This window comes from Pinus tabuliformis, chromosome 7, assembly GCF_031772625.1.
Source record: "Pinus tabuliformis cultivar Carrire ecotype Pingquan chromosome 7, CPIR1, whole genome shotgun sequence".
NCBI lineage: Eukaryota > Viridiplantae > Streptophyta > Pinopsida > Pinales > Pinaceae > Pinus > Pinus tabuliformis.
Window position 1 is genome coordinate 1197746079 of NC_142293.1, and position 23413 is coordinate 1197769491.

A 23413-nucleotide genomic window follows, 5' to 3' on the forward strand; every position below is an offset into this window, starting at 1 on the left:
TGAAAAATGACCCTGTAGTACTTTCCCAAGATCAAGGAAATGATTCCTCAATGCCTCCATTATGGTGATTCTTCATTCTGGTGCTTCCAAGTGCTCCCAACTGTGGTACTGTAGGGTTTGTGCAGACTACTATAGGATTGTATTTCTTCCTATAGAAGTCACACATACACCTCTATGACCATAATATCCTTCATGTGATTCTCCCAAATACATTAATTATTCATGTTCAACCCATGGACAAGGATCAAAATCCTTGGTTATGGTGAAAGTAATTAAAGAAGGGGTGAAAATGGGGTTTTTTTTTTATAGAATGAGATGAATAGTTTGGTGGAGAAGAGGCTAAATAGTGTGAAGGATGGACGATGATGGTCTATTGGGCTTTGAATTTTGTTCCTCCATGGAAAATATAAGATCTGAACTCTTTTTCTATGTCAATCACAATCCTGTAGCAATTTTAGACAATCTTGTAGCACTTTAGGATAATCCTATAGCACTTCGATGTTGAGGAAAAATTGAGTGCAGTAGGTGACTTGGTGATGGAGGAACTTGGGGAAGGTGATGAAATAATGGAGGAAATGCAAAGAGATATCTGAGTGGATGGAAAAGTAGATTTTGGGGGCTATCTATTTCACTGATGTCCTGTTTGGTCATGGATGGAAACCTACAAAAAAACAAGTTAGCAATAGTGGTGTAAGGGCTTCTTTTTCTTTTATCTAATATTTCCCCCCCTATCCTTTCTCTTTTTTTTGAGACCTGCAAGATACCTCAAAGGAGGTTTTCAACATATATGATTGCCTCAGGTGCGTCAAAGGATGTTTTCACCTAGGGATCTTTTCATTATTTCTTCTCTTTTTTTCTTTGACCCTTGGGCTGCCTCATAGAGGTTTTCAGCCCTAGGGTTTGCCTCAGGTGCCTTGATGAGCCTCATTATTGCACAAATAATGATGCAAATCCCAAGGCTACCAACTCAAATTATCAACTTGGGGTTTGTACAAACTTAAGAGTTTTTGACACTATATGTGCAACATGTAATGTGTCCTTCATTCATTGATCTAATGAAATGAAGTGAGGAATCAAGCCTAAAATAACTATAGAGATGGAAAAGTTTATATATTTCAAGGAATAGAAATTTTACTCTACTTTGCATAGATGTAAAGGTTAACCTACTTGCATTAATGTTAATTCTATTCTATTTGCAAAATGTAACTTTTGCATCAAAATGAATTCTAGTCTATGCAATAGAAATAACAATGCTGGAAATGGAAAACCTAGATTAATATCTATGAAAAAAACATAATAATGAAATAATTGTTCAATCACTGCATTCAAAATATATTTTTTCAATAGATTTCATGAAGTAATCATGAAAATCATCGTTATGCTCTTTGAGTCATGAATTTGTCCACTAACCATAACTACAAAGATGAATTACAATGGAGAAGAGGCAAGGCTTAAGAGGTATTTTGGTCTTACTCAATCATGGTTTAAATTATATAGGCCATTATTCAATCCTAAGGGAAAAACCAAGCTTTTGGATTATATCGAGTTAAGTTTACACATGATACAAGAGTGCTACAAGAGGTGCTAGAAGAGGCCATGTTTTGCTACAGGAGGAGATAACTTGTCGAATGCCCAAGTAAATCAAATGAAAATGGGATGATTTTTTATTTTTATTAATTAGGATATATTAGGACTCCATTAAAAGTGTAATGAATCCACAATGCACCAGCTAGCACGTGCTAAAAAATAGCAAAAAAATACTACTCCAAAAACTGGAAATTCAAGAACTAGTGAGCTAGTTAATCTACCAAATGCCTAACCTAATCAAGTGAAAATTATATGGTGTAATTGTTTTTATTAAATTGAGTGCTTTTATGATCTAATACAAGTGGAATCAACTAAAGTGAAGCTCATTAACATGTTCTAAGAAATAGCATAAAATTACAACTATTTTGCTACAAGGTTTTCCAGAAATGATAGAATTGTGAACTAGTAGACCAATCCAAGTAGCTCAATCATGAATATGATTTTTAAAACTTGTTCTAAGGATGAATCATGATTGTGAATCTGTAAGTAACCTGTAAAACAAGTCACTTCAATCATTTAACCAATGTAACCTATAAGAAAAGAAGCATGAATAATAAATGCAGAAATAAGAGATGCAAGTGAAAAAGGCATTCAAAGGAAATAAATAAATTGTATAAGAGGACTCCGAAACTCATTGGATGGCCAAGCCCAAGGAAAATCAGAGTCTTATGAATGAAACCAAGATTTATAAGCTAAAAATGGCACCAAACTTCATTATTTGAATCAATCGAGGTACATCCCTGCTAGAAATGAAAGTGGAGTTGCTAAATAACAAGCTTTCTCCATAACAAGACTAAGAAATACATGCCGCTAGAGGAAAATTCGAATTGGTACTTATACATCGTGATGAGGAAGCATTATACCTGAAAGGAGACAACTTTCCCCTCCAAAATCGCTCAAATAGCGGATCTGGTTCCCAACACTAGGAATCTACATTAAATGACAAAGAACACATTCCTAGATTTTCTCAATCATTGAAGCTCCAGAATTTGTCAATAATTTAATGATACTCATTTAATTTATTATCAAATATTAGTCCATCCTATAGTAGGGAGAAAGTCCCTATATTGTCTCATTCATGATTTACTCCATATTCGCTCAATATTCTGCAAAAAAAATAATATTAGGCCCATAATATGAAATTACCTCTAAACCTTCCTAAGAACATATTAAACCTAAAAAAAAGTTATTGAGTGTAGAAGGAGAGATTTAATATAGACTTTATGTGCCTAGGTAAGGTTAGGTGGGCCTTAATTTATGTCTAATTTGGAGGCTCACCATACCGCCCTACTGAAACTATTGCTCATCCTCTAAGAAAGCTATCTAACTTCTTGCCCTATTGGTCTTATTTTATGCCTCAAATGTCTTTTCATGCAATTCCCTTCCTTGGCTCAATGGAATATGATTTGGATGGCTGACTACATTAGATGGCTTCCATGGGAAATTTTTACCTCCTTTTCTTGTTGTTTTTTAACTATAGTTTCTATTTCATGATGTAATCCCTTAACCTTAAAACATTCAATTCATTGCTCATTTATTTCGCTTTTTCGTCCATGAGGCCCAAATCCTATACCCCCTTGGATTTTGTAATTTGCATCCACTCGTGAGTGTCGCCTATTTTTGTAATAAATTTGTAATAGGATCCAATACTAGGCTGTGGAGTGGGCTCTTGGAGTCCTTTTGGACCTTCTCCCTCCTCTTGAGTTGCTATTGTCCCTTCCTATAGCACTATTTCTTCATCTTTTAACAATTCTTTTTCAACTGTAGAATCTCTGTTTGCACTCTTGCCATTTCCTTTGAATATTTCCTTGCTCTCCAAGGCTATAGTGGTTGTTGTACACAAAATTTATCTTCCTGTAGCACTCTAATAGGAGAAGCTGTAGTGGTTGTTCTACACAAATTTTATCTTCCTGTAGCACTCTCATAGCTTCCTGTAAAAAAATTTCCTTGTAGAAGCTAATATTTTCATGTCAAAAGGTGGTGAGTCCACCTTTTATTATTTTATTTTCTCATTTTTTTTCTCTTTTTTCATTGCATACAAAATAAACTCGGAGTGGGTTTTTTGTTAACTGAGTTGGCCCTCACTTACCCCTTCACACTCCTTGTCCTCCATCATGACTAAATTATTACAACCCACTTTCTCAATTCCTCTTCACTTTTGTATCGTTCCTCTCCCACATGTGCAGGTAACTTGGTGGAAAAGTGAAGCTAATTGCTTAATAAGGCTGAGGTTGCTCTACTACTAATTTTCGATATAAAAAAAAATTTCTTCATACACTTGTAATGTTTTTCAAGATAAAATAAGTTCGTAGGAAAGGTTTAGGGGATTTCATACCTGAGCCTTACCCTTGATGTGTTTTTGCAGGTGATATTGAGGCTGCTGATATGACTATTGAAGTTGCCTTTGGTGGTTTTGAAGCTACTAGTAATGATCCTTTGATGGTTGCATGGATGATATGGAAATGGGTGAGGTTTTTTTTTTAGTGTCTTTTGTGAGGTCATTTCTTTGTCTCCCTTTCCTTCTGCAATTTCTTGAGAAGAATATAAACATTTTATGTTCTCTACTGGCTGAAACTTAACGATGCAAGTCCTTTGTCTTTTGTGCAGGTTCTTTTGGAATCAAGTGTTGCTTCTTGCTAAGTGATAAAGAATCCCAAAACAAATAATATGAGGTCTTGTGGCTGTTGAAGGATCAAAATTGTAATCCTCAAGTGCTCATGGTGACTAAATTCTAAATATGATGCTCTAGTTATGGTCTTATAGGGGATGTGCAGACTGCTAAAAGATTGTGTGTCTTCCCATAGCAGTCACATATCCCCTCCTAGGATCATTATTTCCTTTAGGCGATACCTTTAAAAATACCGATAATTCATGAGTAATCTATTTACAAGGATCAAAGGTCTTTTCTTGTTGTGGAAGGGATTGAAGGAGCGGTAAAAATGGGTTCTTTTCATGGACATAGATGAAAATGAGAGTGGATAAGTGGTCAAGTGGTGTGGAAAATGAATTATGAGGCTATGGTGGACCCCTCCTATTGTTCCTAAGAACATAAGATCTGAACCCTTTTTCCATGCCAATCATGCTACTATAGAAATTCTAGTCACTCTTGTAGCAATTCTGGAATGCTCTTGTAAAACAATTATTTTATCCATATCTCTAAAATGGTAGATTGGATTGATCTAAAATTTGGTGAGAATTTTTCCGTCATCCTTATGCATCTCCCCATAAAATATCTTGGCTAATGGATGCATAAATCCTGAGAAAATTTAAAAACAGTTGTAGGTGATGGAGGCCAATTTCTTGAAAAATGTGCACTAGGATTTGCTAAAATACCTTGAGCATGTTACCATCATCCATACACATCTTCCCATGAAACAAATTAGACAATTAATGCACAGTTTTCAAGATATGGTAAATGAAATTATGCCCTGTGTATTTTGGTCTCCTGTAGCAAAACAAAACCTTCATGTAGCATTTTAGGACATCAAGGGAAATGAATGGGAAAGGCTTGCAAATGATGGGTGGATGTTGGAAATGGATGAGGCTGATGGATCGACATGGCTTTGGTCCTATTGGAACATCTGGGAAAATGAGGAGAAAGCCCAAGTTTGACTTCCTTTAACTACATTTTTCATCAACTTTTTTCTTTTGGTGCTAACTTGTTCTTGTTGCTTGCAACTTTTGTAGAACACTTTCATTCATTAGAGAGAGATACATGGAGCAATGATTTTTTTTCTTCATTTTTTCCTTGGGCCTACTATCCGCCTCAATGAGGTTTTCAACTAGCAGGTCTTCCTAGGCACCTCAAAGGAGGTTTTCACCTAGGATATTTTATTTTTCTCTTTTTTTCCAACCCATTGAGTTTCTCATGGAGCTTTTCAATCAATGAGCCAATCTCAAGTGCCTCAAAGGAGGTTTTCACCTGAGTTATTTTTTTTTTCTTCTTTTCTTTTATTTTCCTCTTTTCCTTTATTTTATTTTATTCCTCTATCCTACCCTACTTGAAAAATAAAAGAAAATCTCTTTCAAGTATAAGAATACTTACAATGGAGCCATGTGCATAACAGGATTACAGATAAACTCTTTTGTAGGCTTAAAACATATTCTTTGAGATGTAACTGAATATTAGAGAACAATTTATTTGCCTGAGATGAGATCAAGAATTTTTGAAGAGAGTGTGTTGTTGCAAATTAATGATTGTCTAGAACCATATTACAATATGGTTGTGATGCCCTTGGTCCACTTGCCCATTTGGATCTATTTTTATGTCCTCTTCTACCATCACATTCAAATCTTCCGATTTTTGCTGATTATTCTCTTGAACACATGGATGATTTGATGGTAAACATGAGGGAACTTTCTCAATCTTTGATTATGATGTCTTCTCTTCATCAAGTGCATCCCATGATTCTTTGATATTCTCATTTGAATCTTTTTCTTCTGGATGTTGTTCTTCATCGACATCAAGAGCATCGCTTTGTTGCAATATACTTCTCGATCTAAGGTGAATATTACTCACATCAAGCGGAGTTGTTTGGAAGTATTGTACCTCAACATTGTAAGTGGGTTGATTTAATTCGTTGTTTGGATTCAGAAATGGTGGTACAGGTAGTTGAGTGAGAGTGGATATTTTTTATGGATGTGGTTGGGGTTGGGGTTGTGGTGGAGTTGGATGGTAGGGATAGCATGGAGTTTGGTATGGAGGATATTAAAGAAAATATTGAGGATATTGTGGGTTTTTCCCATAAGATACTTGCTAACCTTGTTGCCAAAATTGGTTTTGAGTTTGAGATGGCTGTTGAAAATAATACTGAGAGGGGGGGTGAATCAGTATTATCTAATTCTTTTAATAGATCTTCCTTATTTGTTCTTTGAATTATTTTTGCATGTCAGTACCATAAAATAATGAGCATGAACAAAGAAAAAACAGATAGTCACACCAAAGAACACAAGATGTAAGGTGGAAACCCAATGTGGGTGAAAACCACCTGCTGCAATATGTCTCTATCTTCTTTCAAATTAGAAACTTCTTTTACAATGGTTTTGTACTGGTGCAGTCCTTTACTAGTACGCAGGCTGCAACCTGCAGAGAGCTACAACTCTCTCTCTCTCTCGTTTTCCAGTCTCTCCTAGAAGGGAGCTACAACCCCCTACTTCTTTTCATAAAGCATCAAATGATCATCAAGTACATAAAAGTTACAGTCCACTGCAGTTATCAGATCAGCAATAACAGAACTAACCCAGAACACCTCATCAACAGAAAAATTCAATCAATAGAACATCTTAAGACAGATACGCAGTTTTCCCTTCTGTGGCCTGCGTCGCTACGCAGTTCACCTTCTGCTTTCCTGCGTATACCCGCAGAGATCCTTCTGCCGCACTGCGTGCCCACGCACTGTTCCTTCAACCGCACTGCGTACTATTACTGCAGGTACGCACCCAGAGACATTATCGCGCCGCGTACTGTTACTGCAGGTACGCACCCAGAAATACTATCGCGCCGCGTACTTTTACTATGCGTACGCACCTGAACCTTAGTCGCTCTGCGTACCCACGCAACTCTCCTTCTTCTGCTCTGCGTACCCACGCAGGTCTCTTGTTTCTGCTCTGCGTACCCACGCAGGTCTCCTGTTTCTGCTCTGCGTACCCACGCAGATCTCCTGTTTCTGCTCTGCGTACCCACGCAGCTCTTCTGTTAAACACCTGCGTACTTCTGATTAGGGCCGAATAGGCAGTCCACCAGAGTGGCACAGTTGCTCAGATCTGATCATGCGCTCGAGAGATCACCCTTGACAAATTCGCCTTCAACTTCCCTTTCATATAGATCAATCTTTTAAGACCATAACCCAATATTTCAGATCTAAAGATATTCAATTGCAAAAGATACTTAGCCAAGTGATCTCCTTTGCTTTATATAGGCAAGCTCCTCCTAAAATCATGGAACAATACCACGAGCCAAAACCGTAATAACACAAATACCGTCAGCTAAATACCAAGAGTAAATCATAAGGAACCCCACGTGTGCTTTTCTCTGCCTTGAAATGTGTGCACTGGGGGTACGCACCTCCTGAACGGATGGCCTGCGTATCTGGACGTGGTCCCTGCATGGTGTACCTGCGGGTACGCACCTTCTGAACTGATTTCCTGTGTACTTCTTAATTTTCAACATATTGAGAGCCTTGCCACGGGAGTTTCCATCAAGTACAACATCTGTAACATATAGCCATACCAGAAACATAATGCCAACAATCTCCCCCTTTGGACTTGATGGCAACCTCACAATCTTCAGCTTCATTCTCCCCCTTTGACATCAAGGGCAAAGGGGTATGCTCCCCCTAAGAACATGCTCCCCCTGAATATGAACCAGATCTGCAACAAAGAACCATAATCCACCATGAAAGAGATAGAGACATATTGCAGCTATTTCCAAGATCTCCTTCTGACCATCCTCCATAATGCCAACAATGCATTATATGCTCCCCCTGAACCTGTACCATCAATCAGAAAAGGTTCAACAATAAGATGATGCATCAACAACCCCCAGCTTTTGCCTGAGGTATTCAAAAGTGTCCCTGGGCAATGGTTTGGTGAGAATATCAGCAACTTGTTCCTTAGAAGGAACATACTCCAACTTGACCTTCTGTTCAAGTACTTTTTCCCGGAGAAAATGGTACTTGATTGGTATGTGCTTGGTTTTTGAATGCATAACAGGATTCTTTGAGATGCTGATTGCACTTGTGTTATCACATAAGATGGGGATTGGTGGTGTACAAGTGATTTGAAAATCCTGCAAAGTCTGCATCATCCAAAGGAGTTGGGTGCAACAAGATGCAGCAGCAACATATTCCACTTCAGCTGTAGACAAGGCAATTGAACTTTGTTTCTTGCTGAACCAAGATACCAGTCTGGAACCCATAAAGAATGCACCACCACTTGTGCTTTTCTTGTCATCCACGCTTCCGGCCCAATCTGCATCTATATAAGCATGAAGCGTAAGATCTGTATCTCTAGGATACCATAAGCCATAATTTTGAGTCCCTTGAAGATATTTGAAAATTCTCTTCACTGCCTGAAGATGAGTCTCCTTCGGATTTGCCTGAAATCTTCCAACTATTCCAACTGCATGCATGATGTCCGGTCGGGTACCTGTCAAATAAAGTAAACTTCCAATCATAGATTTGTAGGTTGGTTGATGTACTGCTGCAGATTCATCATTTGCACTGAGGCTACATCCTGTGACCATGGGTGTACATACTGGTTTTGCATCTTCCATACCATATTTCTTCAAAATCTGTTTGAGATACTTGGTTTGAGATAAAAATATTCCTCCTTCTTTTTTTTGGATTTGCAAACCAAGGAAATATGTCAGTTCTCCTAGCAAGGACATTTCAAATTCTTTCTGCATGACCAAGGCAAAGCTTTGACTCATAGGTTCTTCATTGCTCCCAAAAATAATGTCATCTACATACACAACAAGTATTAGCAATTTGTCATTTTCAACTTTTATATAAAGATTGCTATCTGCTGATCCTTTTGAAAAACCTTGTTGATGAAGATATTTGTCCAAATGGTAGTACCAAGCCCTTGGAGCTTGTTTGAGACCATAGAGAGCCTTTTTCAATCTGCATACAAGATTTGGATCATTTCCAAGAATGAACCCATCTGGCTGTTCAATGTATACTTCTTCTTCCAAGTCTCCATTTAGAAAAGCTGATTTCACGTCCATTTGAAATACTTTGAAGTTTTGAAAACTTGAGAGAGCAAGGAACATTCGGATGGCCTCAAGTCTTGCAACAGGAGCAAAGGTTTCTTCAAAGTCTATTCCTTCTTGCTGCGCATACCCTTTACAAACAAGTCTGGCCTTGTTTCTAATTACTTCTCCATTTTCATTCAATTTGTTTTTGAAGACCCATTTTGTTCCGATAACATTCTTATCCTTCGGTCTAGGAACCAGCTCCCAAGTGTTGTTCTTTTCGATTTGCTCAAGTTCTTCATCCATTGCTTTCACCCAACATTCATCTTTGCATGCCTCTTTCACATTTTGTGGTTCAGTGGAGGAGAGTAATGCCAAATAGCTTGAGGCTTCTGCAACTGTTCTTCTTGTTTGTACACCTGCTTCTTTCTGCCCCACAATTTGAGATTCTGGATGATTCTTCTGAACATATCTGGATGGGGTTTTTTCTTCTATTCTTGTCTGCTCCTCTGGTTCTTCTTGAGGTTCTTCTTCTTCATCATTCTGTCTTTGAGGGTAGCCTTCATCTTCTCCGATGTCTTCATGATGAACTTGCCTAGGAATGTATCCCTTCTCATCAACCACTACATCAATGCTGTCAACAATTCTGCCAAGTCTTTTATTGTAGCATTTGTATGCTTTGCTATGTGGAGAGTAACCAATAAGAATGCCTTCATCTGCTCTAGGTTCAAGTTTGCCAAGCTGCTCATCAGTATTCTTGATATAGCATTTGCTCCCAAAGATTTTGAAGTGCTTTACCGAAGGAGTCTTACCACTCCAGAGCTCATGAGGAGTTTGAGTGCTGTTTACCCTGACATTTGTTTTGTTGAGAATAACAACCGCAGCATGTGCAGCTTCACCCCAGAAAGTTGCGGGAGTTCCTGATTCATCAAGCATAGCACGAGCCATTTGTTGGACTGTTCTGTTCATTCTTTCCACAACTCCATTTTGCTGAGGAGTTCTAGCTGTAGAGAATTCTCTTCTTTCTTCACAGAAATCAAAAAATTCATTTGAAGTAAACTCCCCACCTCTGTCGGATCTGAGGCACTTAATTTTGTGACCTGATTCATTTTCAACCAAAGCTTTGAAGGATTTGAATTTTTCGAATGCTTCATCTTTGTGCTTCATAAGTCCTAGCCAGACAAACCTGGAGAAATCGTCAATGAATAATATCAAGTATTCTTCTCCTCTAGGTGTTCTTTTCCTGAATGGACCGCATGTATCTGTATGTACTAGCTCAAGAGGCATGCTAGCTGATCCTTCCTTCTCTGGAAAGTTAGTTCTGGTTTGTTTTCCAAACTGACATGATTTGCATATGGTGTTGTCAGGAATTTTGATATCTGGAAGATCGCGAACTGCCTGATATTTGCATGCTTTCCTTATTTGTGAAAAGCTTAGATGCCCCAACCTCCGATGCCATAGCCAGTGCTCATCATCCTTGCTCAGATAGCATTGTTGTTGTCCTTCTTCAAATATGTACAGATTATTTGGAGTTCTTTTGCCTTTGATCACTATTTTACCTGTATCAAGATCACGAACAAGACATCCATTTGATCTGAATATAACCTCGGTTCTTTGATCACACATCTGGCTGACACTTAGAAGATTATGCTTCAATCCATCGACATACAAAACATTTCCAGCCTTGACCTTTTCTTTTAACTGAGCAATGCCTTTTCCTTTTATAGTTGCAGGAGTATCATTTCCAAAAGAGACTTTCTTTCCCTTTTCTAGAGCAGAATAAGACTCAAGTTTTTCTTTATCACCTGTCATATGCTTCGAACATCCACTGTCAATGTACCATAGATTTTCCTGTCCTTCTGCATAAAATGCTATCCCACATCTTTCTGTTTGAGGTTCCTTTATTCTCCATGTTTTGGTGCTTGAGGCTTGTTCCTTTTTCTGCTGAAACCTGCTCCTGCATTCAGAGTCTTCATGACCAAAGTTATTGCAAATAGAACATTCAGCTTCATTTTCAAGAACCGAAAAGTTGTTATAGGTCCTTTTTGTAATCCCTGTCATACTTCTTTGTTTTTGAGCTTCCCTAGTCATGATCGTTTTATATGCAACACATTGAGCTGCTTTGTGACCAAAGTTATGGCAAGAAAAGCATTGTCCATTGAAGAAACTTCTGCGGTTATCGAATCTACCAGCCAACTGATTGTAATTTCTATTTTCATCTATTCTTGAACCAAATTGAGAAGATTTTACCTGTGGTTGGTTGTAGCTTTTGTTCACCCTTAAGATAGATTTCCCCTGATAGTTTCTGTTTGTAATTCGTCCCTGCTTTACCTGATGATCTTCATTGTTCTTTTGCTCATTTCTTCTTGCTGCATCAAGATAACTTTTTGAGGTGGATGCTTGAGAAGTTTCTCCATTATAGCCCAGACCTGTCTTGTTTAGTGGAGACCGCTGCACATTGATAATCTCATCCAAAGTTTCAGATCCTTTGACAAACTTGAGATTAATAGCTTTTGTTTTCTCAATCTCTTTTCTAAGACCAACAATTTCACCTTCTAATTTTTCAAGATGTTTTTCCTTTTCATCAATTTGAAATTGTAGAGTATCAATGATCATGTTCTTTTCTTCTATACATCTCTTGAGTCTAGTAATTTCATCATAAAGTTTATCCACATCTATAGCATCCATATAATCATCATCTTCAAATGCCATTAACAACTTATATTCATTACCTTGTTCATCTTCATCACTGTTTGATAGACCATCACTATCTTCATGAGTGTAGTAGCTTTTCTTATTTGCATTCTGTTTCTTGTTCCATCTAGTAGGTTCCTTTCCTTTATCCTTATAAGGACATTTTGCAGCATAATGACCTACTCTTCCACAAGAAAAGCATTTAAAAGGTAACTTACCTCTAAACCTTCCAGAACCCCTTTGAAGATTTCTGACAAAATTTGATTCTTCTTCCTCTTCTTCCGGGATGTGTCTTGCTTCATAATAATCTCCTTTGCCTGATGCTTTGAAAGCAGCTTCTCTTCTGTCTGATGGACCTCCCTTTCTCATTTCATAAGCAGTTAGAATTCCATGTAGCTGAGACATAGTAAGAATTCGAAGATTTTCCTTTTCTTCTATTGCAGATACTTTAGATTCAAACTTGGGGGACAATGATCTTAGGACCTTTTCAACCACAATAGCCTCTTTTATTTCTTCACCCAAATTCTTCATACAATTAACAACCTCATCTACCCGAAGAAAATAGTTAGCCACACTTTCATCATTATACATTTTGAGAGTCTCATACTGAATTCTGAGAGTTTGAAATTTAGCACGCTTTACCTGTTCGTCTCCTTCATAGCTCGTGACAATTTTGTCCCATATCTCTTTTGCGGATTTATAGTGCATTACCTTCATGAATTCTGATTGAGATATACAACCTAATAGAGTACTCACTGCTTTCGCATTTGTTTCATACTTCTTTTTCTCGGCTGCATCTGTAGGAGTAGCTGAAGGAAAAGCATAGCCTGTCTCTACGATGTCCCAAACTTCTGTACCTAGAGATTGAAGATAGGCAGTAACTCTTACCTTCCAATAATTGAAGTTTGTCCCATCAAAAACCAGTGGCCTGATTGATGCTTCTCTCTCGTAGTTGCTCATGATGAACGATCTACCTTCAAGCGATCAAGCTTCTCTGAAGGACCTGCTCTGATACCAATTGTTGAAAATAATACTGAGAGGGGGGGTGAATCAGTATTATCTAATTCTTTTAATAAATCTTCCTTATTTGTTCTTTGAATTATTTTTGCATGTCAGTACCATAAAATAATGAGCATGAACAAAGAAAAAACAGATAGTCACACCAAAGAACACAAGATGTAAGGTGGAAACCCAATGTGGGTGAAAACCACCTGCTGCAATATGTCTCTATCTTCTTTCAAATTAGAAACTTCTTTTACAATGGTTTTGTACTGGTGCAGTCCTTTACTAGTACGCACGCTGCAACCGGCAGAGAGCTACAACTCTCTCTCTCTCTCTCGTTTTCCAATCTCTCCTGGAAGGGAGCTACAACCCCCTACTTCTTTTCATAAAGCATCAAATGATCATCAAGTACATAAAAGTTACAGTCCACTGCAGTTATCAGGTCAGCAATAACAGAACTAACCCAGAACACCTCATCAACAGAAAAATTCAATCAACAGAACATCTTAAGACAGATACGCAGTTTTCCCTTCTGTGGCCTGCGTCGCTACGCAGTTCACCTTCTGCTTTCCTGCATATACCCGCAGAGATCCTTCTGCCGCACTGCGTGCCCACGCACTGTTCCTTCAACCGCACTGCATACTATTACTGCAGGTACGCACCCAGAGACATTATCGCGCCGCGTACTGTTACTGCAGGTACGCACCCAGAAATACTATCGCGCCGCGCACTTTTACTATGTGTGCGCACCTGAACCTTAGTCACTCTGCGTACCCATGCAGCTCTCCTTCTTCTGCTCTACGTACCCACGCAGGTCTCTTGTTTCTGCTCTGCGTACCCATGCAAGTCTCCTGTTTCTGCTCTGCGTACCCACGCAGCTCTTCTGTTAAACACCTGCGTACTTCTGATTAGGGCCGAATAGGCAGTCCATCAGAGTGGCACAGTTGCTCAGATCTGATCATGCGCTCGAGAGATCACCCTTCACAGATTCGCCTTCAACTTCCCTTTCATATAGATCAAGCTTTTAAGACCATAACCCAATATTTCAGATCTAAAGATATTCAATTGCAAAAGATACTTAGCTAAGTGATCTCCTTTGCTTTATATAGGCAAGCTCCTCCTAAAATCATGGAACAATACCACGAGCCGAAACCGTAATAACACAAATACCGTTGGCTAAATACCAAGAGTAAATCATAAGAAACCCCACGTGTGCTTTTCTCTGCCTTGAAATGTGTGCACTGGGGGTACGCACCTCTTGAACGGCTGGCCTGCGTATCTGGACGCTGTCCCTGCATGGTGTACCTGCGGGTACGCACCTTCTGAACTGATTTCCTATGTACTTCTTAATTTTCAACATATTGAGAGCCTTGCCATGGGAGTTGCCATCAAGTACAACATCTGTAACATATAGCCATACCAGAAACATAATGCCAACAATGGCCAATGTTGCCAAAGAAAGGGTGTGTTCTAATTACTTTTAGATGAATGTGCATAACTTTGAAATTGTGAATTAGGTTCTTGAATCATACCAAGTTGACTAGGTTTCCATGGTCTTCTTGGAGGTACATAACATAGCTTCTTTGGTGATTTATTTCCTCCATTGTCCTCATGGTAGACTTCCTTCAACCTTGGCAAAGATGGACAATATTTAGTAGCATGTGATTTTGCATGGATAACACAAATATAAACATCTTCTTTTTTCTTGTTTTGCATTCTTAACATTTCTAATTATTCACTTATAATGCTAAGAATTTTTGTTTTAAAGTCATCAAACAAATTTCCAAGTTCAGCTTGACTTACCAATCTTTATGTTGATTTACTTACTCTTGCCCTTCCTCTTGATATGCGCTTGCATGTTTCACAAATTTCTTCAAGTGATAATTGGTATACATCACCTCTACTCATGGGATCAAGGAGATCAATCTACTCATTTCTAATTGTTCTAAGTAAGAGGGTTTTTAGTGTGTCAGATACTAAATGATGTAATTTTCTCTCTTAAAATTATACATAAATCTATTTATTAGATCCTCAAGGCTCTCATCTTGTTTTTGAGTCATTCAAAAGATTTCTTATTTAAGATCATGATATTTATATTTTTCTAGAAATATATTTTCCATATCATTCCATGATATTATTAAATTAGTTCCTAAACTCATGAACCTTTTAAGAGCTCTATCCTTCAATGTTGCTGGAAACAATCTCAATTTTTGAGTGTTTAATAAGTAACCATAAGATCTACAAAGGATTTCAAATTCAAACATAAATGCTTTTGGATCCTCTAGCCTCATAACATGGAAGTTGGGAGGGAAATATGGAGGGATTATCTTCATATGGATAGTGATATCAGTATCTTGAATGGAAATCCAAGAGGATCTTCTTCATTGTCATCATCTCTATCCATTTGTTTTACCTTCTCTACCAACTATTCTTCTTCTACCTGCAAAAGTGGATGGTGATATGGTTCTTACTGCATCGCTTTATCAAATGGATGGGGGGTGGGGGGGAGGTTGTTGTTGGAGAAGTAATTTTTTTACGTTTTTTTAGAATAAGAATGCTAATGCAATGCAATTTTCTTAAATGAAATATGCCTAATTCAATTTTTTTGTTTTTGTATAAATGGATCAACTAGCCTAAGAAAACAATGCATACTTTGACAAATTCCTCGAAAACGGTGCCAAAAAGTGATTAGCCTTAGTGTTGCAACAAGAATGTTGCAACTCCCAAGACTACCAACTTAAATTATCAACCCGGGGTTCGTACAAACTTAAGAGGTGTCGGCACTATATGTGTAGCATGCAATGTGTCCTTCTTTCATTGATCTGATGCAATGAAGTGAATATCATGGAATCAATCCTAAAATAATTGCAAAAATGGAAATGCTTATATATTTGTAGGAATGGAAATTTACTCTAATTTGGATAGATGTAAAGGTTAACCTACTTGCATGAATGTAATGCTATTCTATTTGCAAAATGTAACTATTGCATCAAAAGGAAATCGTGTCTATGCAATAGAAATAGCAATGTTGGAAATGGAAACCCTAGCTTAAGATCTATGAAGCAAAACCTAATAATGAAATCATTCTTCAATCACTACATTCAAAATATATTTTGTCAACATAGTTCATGAAGTAATCATGAAAACCATCATTATGCTCTTCAAGTCATGAATATGTCCACTAACCATAATTGTAGAGGTGAATTGCAATGGAAAAGAGGAAAGTATTAAGAGGTATTTTGGTCTTAATCAATCATGTTTTAAATCATAGAGGTAATTATTCAAGCATAAGGGACAAAATCCAAGCTTTTGGAGCAGATTTGGTTAAGTTTACACGTGTTGCATGAGTGCTACAGGAGGTGCTACATGAGGCCCTATTTTGCTACATGAGGAGATAACTTGCCAAATTCCTAGGTAAATCAAATGAAAATGGGATGATATTTTTTATTTATTAATTATTATTTATTATGACTCCATTCCAAGTGGAATCACTCCAAAATAGCCCTATTAACACGTGCTAAAAATAGCATAAACTTACTACTCTAAAAACTGGAAATTCAAGAACTTGTGAGATAGTTAACCTACAAAATGCCTAACCTAATCAAGTCAAAATGATATGGTGTAAATTATTTAATTATATTGAATGTTTTTATGACCCAATACAAGTGGAATACTCTCAAATGAATCTCATTAACACATTCTAAAAAATATCAGAAAATTACTACTATTTTTCTACAAGGGATTTCTAGAAATTCTAGATTTGTGAACTAATAGAACAATCCAAGTAGCTCAATGATGAATATGAATTTTCAAATACATTATGAGGATTAATCATGATTATGAATTTTTAAATTTATTGTAACGTAACTCACTTCAATAATTTAACCAATGTAACCTACAACAAAAGAAGCATGAATAGTAAATGCAGAAATAAGATATGCAAGTGAAAAAAACATTCAAAGGAAATAAAGAAATTGTATAAGAGGGATTTAAGGTTCCTGAGATGGCCAAGCCCAAGGAAAATCAGAGTCCTATGAAGGAAACCAAGCTTTATAAGCTAAAAATGGCACCAAACTTCATTATTTGAATCAATCCAAGTACATCCTTGCTAGAAATGAAAGTGGAGCTGCTAAATAACAAGTTTTCTCCACAAGAAGACTAATAAGTACATGCCCCTAGAGGAAAATTCAAGTTAGAACTTATAAAAAGTGATGAGAAAACATTCTCCTTGAAAGGAGGCATATTTCGCATCCAAAATCCCTCAAATAGTAAATCTGGTTCCCAACACAAGGAATCCGCATTAAATTAGAGGAAACAAATTCCTAGATTTTATCAATCAGTGGAGCTCCAAAATTTGTCAATAATTTCATTATATTTAGTTCATTTATTATCCAATATTGGTCCATCTTGTAGTCGGGATAAAGTATCTAAATTATCTCATTCAAACTTTACTCCATATTCTCTCAATATTATGCAAAAATAAATAATATTAGGCACAAAATATGCAATTACCTCTAAACCTTCCTAAGATACCTCTAAGCCTTCCTAAGAACATATTAAAGCTAAACAAAACATTATTAAGTGTAGAAGGAGAAATTTAATATAGCCTTTATGTGCCTAGGAAGGGTTAGATGGGCCTTAATTTATGTCTAATTTGCAGGCCCATCATGCCTCATGGAGGTTTTCATCTAGGATTCTTATTCTGTTTTTTTTGTTTTTCTTCTTTTACTGATAAACAACTAGATGAACTGAGAGTGGTGAAAAGAACATTCATATCCTTCCTTATTGAGTTGGTACATTCCTCTTTTGACAGAGGTCTTTTGTAGAGTTTCAATCGATAAGAATTGAACAAAATGGGAATTCCTTCTTCATCAATAGTCCTAGTATGGATAGAGCCATTTTCATGACATTTTTCATGAAGTGAATATCATGAAATCAAACACTAACCTAATTGCAAAAATGGAAACATTAGTCTACTTGCAGAATGTAAATTAATACTCTAATTGTAGAATGTGGAATGTTGCTTTGAAAAAGGAAATTTGATCTTGGCAACAATAATGATTGTAACTGAAACCTTAAGGAAGCATGAATCCAAGAATCAAGTCTAATCTACTTTTCATTGATTCATCACCCTTGTTATCATCATGTCCAAGGAAACTTAGCTTTAGTAACAAAATCCATGTACATTTCGGAATAAAACATTCATTGTTATTCAAATGTGGAAATCTATCTTCTAATTCTAATTGCTGATTTATACTTGCAGTGGAGGAAAGGTGGGTCTAGAGTGGTCTTTGGTCTTCCTCAATCATGGATTCAAAGCCTAGGTGTCATTAATAAAAAATAAGAGAAAAAATAATATATTTGGAGCATATATGGAGTGTTACAGGAGGTGCTACAGGAGGCCTTATTTTGCTACATGAGCGAGATAACTTGCTAAATGCACACATAAATCAAATGAAAATGCGATGGGATTTTTTTATTTATTAATTAGGATGTCTTAGGAACCCATTCCAAGTGGAGTCACTTGAAAATACCTCTGTTAACGTGTGCTAAAAAATATTAGAAAATTACTACTCTAAAAGCTGGAAATTGAAGAACTAGTAGCTAGTTAACCTACCAAATGCCTAACCTAATAAAGTGAAAATTATATGGGGTAAATTTATTTATTAACTTGAATTTTTTTATTAACCAATAAAGTGGAATCCACTCAAATGAAGCTAACTAACATGTTCTAAAAAATAGCAGAAAATTACTACTATTTTGCTACAAGAGATTTCCATAAATTCTAGATTTGTGAATTAATAGAACAATCCAAGTAGCTCAATGATGAATATTAATTTTCAATTTTTTTCTAAGGATGCATCATGCTTGTGAATCTGTAAATAACATGCAAAATAATTCACTTCAGTCATTTAACTAATGTAATCTACAGAAAAAGAGGCATGAATAGTAAATGCAGAAATAAGAGATGCAAGTGAAAAATACATTCAAAGGAAATAAAGAAATTGTACAAGAGGGCTTTGAGGTTTATGGGATAGCCAATCCCAAGGAAACTTAGATTCCTATGAAGGAAACAAAGCTTTAGAAGCTAAAAATGACACCAAACTTCATTATTTGAATCAATGCAAGTACATCCCTGCTAGAAATGAAAGTGGAGCTGCTAGATAACAAGTTTTCTCCACAAGAAGACTAAGGAATACATGCCCCTAAAGGAAAATTCGAATTGGTAATTATACAAATTGATGGGGAATAATTCTTGTTGAAAGGAGGAAGTTTTTCCCTCCAAAATCCCTCAAATAGTGGATCTAATTCCAAACACTAGGAATTTGCATTAAATGACAAGGAACACATTCCTATATTTTATCAGTCACTGGAGCTAAAAAATTTGTTAATAATTTCATGATATTTTGTTCATTTATTATCTAATATTTATCCTCCTGTAGTTGGGAGAAAGTCCCTAGATTATCTCCTCGTCCTAATTTTCATAATCAGCCCAATAATCTACAAAAATAAATAATATTAGACACACATATGCAATTATCTCTAAACCTTCCTAATGAACATAAAGTTAAAAATATATCATCGAATGCAAAAAAAGAGGTTTAATGTGCTGAAGGATGGTCAAATGGGTCTTAATTTATGTCTAATTTGGAGGCCCATCAAAGGGTCTACAATCTAAGTTCATTAAGAGCATTGAGTTGTTGCAGCCTTACTTGTTGAGCATTGGTGATGTCCAAATCCAATTATGCTGCCATTCTCAGGGTGTTGTATTAAAAATCAATGGAAAACAATGCATTCTTTGCATAAACCAACTCAAAGGAAGTGAACCCAGTGGTGTTTTTCCAAGTAGTATTATAGGACCAAGTGGCCTCCACAAGTCTGGCTTCCCAATCCTTCTTGTTGTTGCTGACAACTTTAGTCAAGATGTCCTGCAAAGCTATGTTTGTGACCTCTACCTTCCCATTTGATTGAGGATGATAGGCTGTGGATTTTTTGTGCCTTATATGATACTGCTCCATGATTCCCTTAATTTGTTTTCAAGTAAACTGAGTCCCTTGATCAGTTACTAACTCACTTGGGAATCCAAACTTGTAAATATGTTTTCCCTTAGAAAATCTACCACCTTCTGCTTTGTTTCTTCTTTACTTTAGTCCACATTATCAAATAATTAGTGCACAAAATGATGTATCTATTTTTCCCAAATGGTGGATTAATTCGCCTAATGAAATACATGCCCCACTTCTAAAAATGCTCAAGAGTCACTTGAGGTTGCCGGGGAATTTTATCCATTGGTGTAAGATTACCCATCCTTTGGAACCCATCACATATGGTAGTGTATCTCCTAGCATCTTGGTGTAGAGTGGGCTAGTAATATCCAACTTGGAGAATTTTGAAGGTTGTCCTCTTGGCAATAAAATGGCCCCTAGAGGGTCCATCATGGCATGCTGAGAGGATGTCAAAAACCTCATCCTCCCTTACACATATCCTCAAGATATGATCTGGTCCGAATTTGAAGATATTTTCCCCAATCCAGGTGAAAGGAACACTTTTTTTAACAATCATACTCCTCTCCTTGGAGGATAGATTAGGAAGGAATCTCCTAGCAACCAAGAAATTTGCTATGTCATAAAACCAACGAAGGGTAGTGAAATGACAAAGAGATTCTCATTTGGAAGTTGATCATCTATCATCTCCTCATTTCTTATAGGTAATGTTAGTCTAGACAAAAAATCTGCAACCACATTTTCCTTCCCTGACTTGTCAACAATGGTTAGATCAAACTATTGCAACAATAATAACCATCTAATGATCCTAGCATTGACATCAAGTTTATTCACTAAATATTTTATGGTTGCATGAAAAATATGAACAAAGTATTGGTTCCCAATGATATAATGCCTAAAATTGTTCAAGGAGTGCACAACAACTAAGATTTCTTTTTCAATAACTGTGTAATTAAGTTCAACTTTGGATAGGTTCTTACTAATGAAATATATGGCATAGAGAAACTTGTATTCAAATTCCCCCAAACATGACCCTATAACTTTGTTTGATGCATTTGTGAGGATGTGGAAAGGAAATGCCAAATTGGGACCTCTTAGAATTGGTGTGGTGGTTAGTTTTTCTTTCAGGTCTTCAAATGCCTCGTGGCATTTACTAGTCCAAAAAAATATGAATCTTTAGTCAATAATTAAAACAAAGTTGAAGCTAACTTGCTAAAATTATTTATGAATCTCTTTTATTATCCATCTAGCCCAAGAAAATTTCTAACATCCCTTTGTTTCTAAGGGACAAGGACCCCTTTGATAATGGAAATCTTGTTAGGGTCAACTTGGATCCCTTCCTTAGAAAGGAAGTGACGTAGGACAATCCCTACATTCATAAAAAAAATCACACTTTTTGGGACTTAGTGAGAGATTCATTTCAATGCATTTATTCAAGACTTACACAGATTGGAAATATTTTCTTAGAAATCATTTCCATAAGGGGTGAAGTCATCCATGTAGATTTCAACTTTGTTATGTTGGGTCCCTATAATACTAGTGATTACCCCATTACTATTGTAGTTATACCCCTTATTTATATTGTTGTGCCCCTATTACCCCCATGTTGTTATTTCTGTGCCCCATAGAATCCCTCTATTGTTATTTTTGTGGCTTTATATTATTATTGTTAGGTCGGCTGGATTATATTGTGACTCCTTAGACTCCTATATATGGAAAGGAGGTTTTGTCATTTGTATCATCCAAGAATTGTTCATTTATGTAATGTAAAGGAGGTTTCCCCCTCGAAGAGGCTGAATTCTAAGGCGTGGATCTCTCTTTTCTATCTTTTTGTGAGCTGGTTTCATAACATTTGGTATCAAAGCTTTGGATTCTAGGGTTTCATTGCTCCAAACAGATCATCGTGGCCTTTTCGCTATAACTTTCTTTTTGTGATGTTTCAGAAGTCACAAAAAAAACCCATTTGAGAAGAAATCTCACTGAACCTTGGGTCCGAACTTCAAAGCCTTTCGCGCAATATTTGCGGAGATATGATTTGAAGAAGTTGGTCCTTTTGCAGACTCTTGAATTACATTAAAAAAAGGTGACCTGGGGAAAATCGTCATAACTTTCTCTCTGGGAATCAGATTGAAATTTCGTAAGAAGGTACAGAAAGAGGACAGAATTTAGTTTCTTGTGTGTGTGTTTCAGATTCAAAGGTTGAAACAGTGACTCGTGTCACGTCGTACAATTTTTCTCTACTGAACTAGTCTAAAATCAAGTAACTGTGGGAGATTTCACATAACTCTTCCTTGGAGAACCCAATTTGGGTCAGACTTGTGGCATTGGAAAGAGGACACAGAAGGCTACTATAGGTAGCAATTTCAGAACTGGATGATCTGAAATTACAGAGATACATTAGATTCAATATCAGGCTTCTATAAAGTGAAAAAAAGGTGTGTAGTTTTTTTTTAAATTTTTGTGTAAGCTTGGTTTAACGGAATTCAAAGGGCATAGTAAAGCATTATTATCGGTAACTGATGCCCTGAGGAAGGAAAATTCAAACACCTAGTAAGGAACCTGAAAGCTCTAGCATGACTCATGAAGAAGAGGAAGAAATGCTACATGATATATCAAAATTACAAGAACAAGTGCAACAAATGTCACGCTCACAAAAGCTAACAGAAACTAAGATAAGTGGCGTGGAATCTAAGATAAATAGCATGGAATCTAAGATAAATGGCATGGAAGCTAAGATGGATGATTTGAAGATAGATTTGAAGACAGATTTGAAGAAAGACATGGCAAATTTGAAGATAGATTTGAAGACAGACATGGCAGATTTGAAGACAGATTTGACAAATTTTCTACAAGAGATACTTACTAATGGTGAAAAGGTTGTAAAGGAAACTCATGATGTGAAAAAAAGTAATGTTAATCATGATTCCATAGATTCTAATGTTTGATTGAAGACCCACCATATTCCAAAAATCGATATGAGGAAGTTTGATGGCAAGGATCCCACCACATGGATATTACAGATGGAGCAGTTCTTCGATCTCAATAATGTGCAAAACACTCAAAAGGTACGTATGGCAACTGTATATTTGGAACCAAATCAGTTTGTATGGTATCAATGGCTTTGCTCTCGTAAAAAAATTATCACTTGGGCAATTTTTACGGAAGAATTGATAGCACATTATGAAGATACAAAAAGCAACACTTTTTTTAGCCAATTGATAAGTCTCAAACAAAAGGGTTCAGTAATGGAGCACATTGAGGAGTTCCAAAAATTGAACATAAGGGTAAAAGATATTCCAGAGGACCATAGGATTGATGTGTTCATAGGGTCTTTAAAGGATAATATCCAACATGATGTTCGCCTTTGGGAACCTGATTCATTAGAGAAGGCATTCAGGTTAGCAAGAAAAATGGAAAGCAAAATTATGGCAAC